The following is a 3,932-nucleotide window of genomic DNA, read 5'->3' as shown; positions in this document are numbered from 1 at the left end:
AATCCCCAAAAAAAAAAAAAAAAAAAAAAAAAGCAGCAGCAGCCAGGCATGGTAGCCCACGCCTGTAATCCCAGCACTCGGGAGGCAGAGACAGGAGGATCACTGCGAGTTCGAGGCCATCCTGGGCTACAAAGTAAGTTCCAGGGCATTCTGAACTAGATAGCGAGACCATCTCAATAAACAAACAAATACACAGAGAGAGAGTGAGACCTCTTACAGATTACATTTGTAGTGGCATTCAATTTATCTATCATTTTAAGGCCTAATACCATTTAGTGACAAAATAAGTACCTGAAGGCCTTACCAGGAGAAAGGCACTGCACTATATGCAGTATTGAAAATATGGAACAAAATGTGAAAAACAAAAAAAGGAGCCAGGCAGGGTGGTGCACGCCTGTAATCCCAGAGGTCGGGAGGCTGAGGCAGGAGGACTGCTGCAAGTTCAAGGCCAGCCTGGGCTACAGCAAGACCCTGTCTCAACAAAACAAGGTTCTTCATCTCACAAAGCTCACACTCTAGTACCCCCAAACTAAGTACAGAAAGTTTCAATTTTTGAAATACCAGGAAGGAAATACAAAGTAACAATGCAATACAGTTGTGATTATAGGAACAGAGTAATTGCAATAAAAGAGATTTTCTTGAGATAACATACGAACATGAAATGAAGGAACTAAAAAAAATTCAGAAGCATTCCAGTCACGATTAGCAATCAGCAAAGCAAAAACCCTGATGTGAAAAATATCTTTTGCCTGCTAAAGAATACAATGGAAGCCAGTGAGATGATATAACGTTAAATAGACACCTGACTATGATTTTAGGCCATGTGTAAGTTTAAAATAAGATCCAAAAGTGAAACGAGAATCACTGGAGAGTTTAAAACAGGTGTGATGGGACATGTTTTTCTTTTTAAAAGATTCACTGGGCTGTAGTTAAATGGTAGGTACTACAGGGAGCAGGATGATTGACTGTAAATGAAGGCAATGTGTGTGACATTTAGACAAGGGAGGTTGGCAGCACTTATGAAAAATACTACCATTCTCTTTAGTACAACATAAAAATGGTGTAAGACAGATGGAACTGTTTATCTGTTCCCTCCCAAAAGCTACCAAAATAATAAAACAATTTATTAATACAGAAACCTACAAGATAGGATACCACAGTACACAAATACCAAGAATCTTTTGGAAGATGAAAAAAACTTAACAAAAGGTGAGAAGCCGGGTGTGGTGGTGCACGCCTGTAGCCCCAGCACTAGGAAGGCTGAGGAAGGAGGATCGCTGTGAGTTCAAGGGCAGCTTGGGCTACATAGTGAGTTTGAGACCTGCCTGAAATACACAGTGAGACCCTGTCTCAGGAAAAAAAAAAAAAAAAAAAGAGGAGGGAATCTCTGGCTCTGCCCAGGAGTTTGAAGTGCTAGGCTCCTTGAAACACAATGGGTGACTCTTAAGATAGACAATAAGATTAAGAGAAACTCAACATGAATCTTCTAAAACCTTTATCCCTGCCACGTGTGGTGGCACACACCTGAGTAGTCAGCACCCTGGAAGGCAGAGACAGGAGTACCAGGACAGTTTAATCCTAGTCTGGGCAAATTTAGCAACTCAGTATTATGCGGTCTCTGAATGAATGAATGAACAAATGAATGGGGAATGTAGCTCAGTGTGAAGGCCCTGGGTTCAATTCTCAATACCCCCAAAAATTTACAAATAAAAACATTTAAAACTGAGGCATTTTTTTCTAGAGAAAATGAACTGCTAGAAAAGAAGACCTACAGATAGCATTTGGGAATCACCAATAAACTATTACAACCTTACCGAAGATCAAGATTAATAACAAGTATCAAGTCTTTAACATGACTCAACAATTTCACCTTTAGAGATTTACTTAAAATAAGTGAACATATAGTTAAATGTTCACTAAAATACTATTTATAATATCAAAGCAATGGAATGGAATATGAGAAAATTAAAAAATGGAAATAAAGTCTTTGTAAATAGAGGGGTTGAGGGGGTAAACGGAAGGCATGGGAATGGGGAAAAAATAAGAACCAAAAGCAAGGGAGCCATAAACAGCAGTCAAACTACAACATAACTGTACATTAAAAAGGAAAACGATGACACAGTAAGATGTACATATTATATGAAAAGGAAGTGACACAAATTAATAGATCTAATATACAGAACTAAGTCTTTTAACTTTTCCTGAAATAAAAAGATTACATATACAGTCAATGAAAATGGTTAAATGATCACAGTTGTTGAAAAAACTAATCATAAAAATTGTAGATCTCAAAAAATGTATAAACTATTCAGAAATCAGTTACCTACCTACCTTCCTCCCTTTTGTGGTACAGGAGATTGAATTCAGAGCCTTTGCACTGAGCTACATCTCCAGGGTTTTTTAAATTTTTAAGACAGGGTCTCACTATATTGTACAAGCTGGGCTTGAATATATGATCCTCCTACCACAGCCTTCCAGAATGCTGGGTTTAATGGTGCATACCACCATGCCAAGTGACTTCTTTAAAAAACCCATCTAATTTCATCTTATATGAAAATTTAAATCAAATATCCTAATGTAAATGAAATATCTCAGTGAAAAAATACAGTAAAATAACTATCAATATAACTGAATCAAAAATGAAAGACTCCATAATCAGTTCTATGTAGTGTTATCAGTTTATTTTTGAAAAACATCTTCAATCTGACAAATCAACAAAATAGTTGTCTTATTTGTTTTTTTGAGACAGGGTCTCACTATGTAGTTGAGATAGTCCTGGAACTCACTATGTAGCCCAGGCTGGTCTCAAACTCCCAGCGATCCTCCTCTGCCTCAGCCTTCCGAGGGCTGGGATTACAGGCATGTACCACCATGCATAGCTTTGTCATTTTTAAATGTTAAGTATGAAAGCAAAATACTGAAAATAGGAGAAAACTCAATCAATAATTAGAGTAATTAAAATTATAAACAAATATTACAAAGTATTCAAAAATCAAAATCTGAGTGATTAAAGGCAAAACAAATGGGCCAGTAGACTAGAATAGGGACTATGCCACCGTCATGCAGACATACATGACAGAAATGGTATTTCATGATAGTAAGGAAGACTGACTCAGTTATATTCACAAGTTCTGCTTGAATAACCTTCAAGTTTATATAAAGTTAAGTAATTTTTCTAAAAAAAGTTAAACATAATTGAGGTAGTTTTAGAATACAGAGGTAATCACAATATATAATGAATGCTTAAATTTTTTTAAAGTTACTGTAAGAAAAGACATTGCCTTTAATTCCCCTTGCTTTACACACATTTATTCCATCATTCTTGCAATGTTCTGAAGCAGTTCTAGAAATCTTTTGCAAGTGTCTTTTAACTGCACTGGTAAGGCTGCCTTTATGTCCTAAATTGATTCAAGACATTTATCTTTTATGGTCATTTTGACTTAGGAGAAACACTAATCTGGTAAGGTAGATGAGGACATGCCTTATGTTTTTAAAAGCCTACGGGATGGCACTTGGTTAGCACATTTTCCGTATTTTTTATCATACCTCATAAAGACACTCGTAATACAGGACTTTTAGAACTGCTTCAGAAAGTGGCAAGAATAATAGGATACGTGTGTTTAAAGCAAGGGGGAGTGTTTTGAAGAGGCAACGTGTCTCCTACTGTAAGTTTTTTTTTTTAATTTAAACATTCACCATATTTTTCAGTCACATCTTTATATGATAAAAAAATCCACATGTGTAAATACCAAATAGTTTCCCTGGTGTGAATATTCTGCAACAATGCATAAGATTCTAATAAGATTACTGACATTTAGAAATGGGAGGAAAGGAGCTAAAGGTGTAGGGAAGGTGTGATACGTAGGGGAAGAACAAAAAGGGAAAAGAAAAAAATGTGAGAGAATGAAAAGATGAAAATAAAGTGTTTGTAG

At 36.2% G+C, this 3,932-nt stretch overlaps 1 protein-coding gene across 1 annotated transcript in view; it reads right to left on the bottom strand.

Annotated features, from left to right (window-relative positions):
- The window catches only part of Rprd1a (regulation of nuclear pre-mRNA domain containing 1A), a 56,589-nt gene that overhangs the window by 22,192 nt on the left and 30,465 nt on the right, over nt 1-3,932 (bottom strand). The gene's annotated exons all lie outside the window — the stretch shown is intronic.

This window comes from Fukomys damarensis, unplaced genomic scaffold, assembly GCF_012274545.1.
Source record: "Fukomys damarensis isolate Sample0158 unplaced genomic scaffold, DMR_v1.0_HiC HiC_scaffold_30, whole genome shotgun sequence".
Taxonomy (NCBI): domain Eukaryota; kingdom Metazoa; phylum Chordata; class Mammalia; order Rodentia; family Bathyergidae; genus Fukomys; species Fukomys damarensis.
The sequence above is the reverse complement of the archived record's forward strand: the minus strand, read 5'-3'. Positions and strand labels throughout refer to the sequence as shown.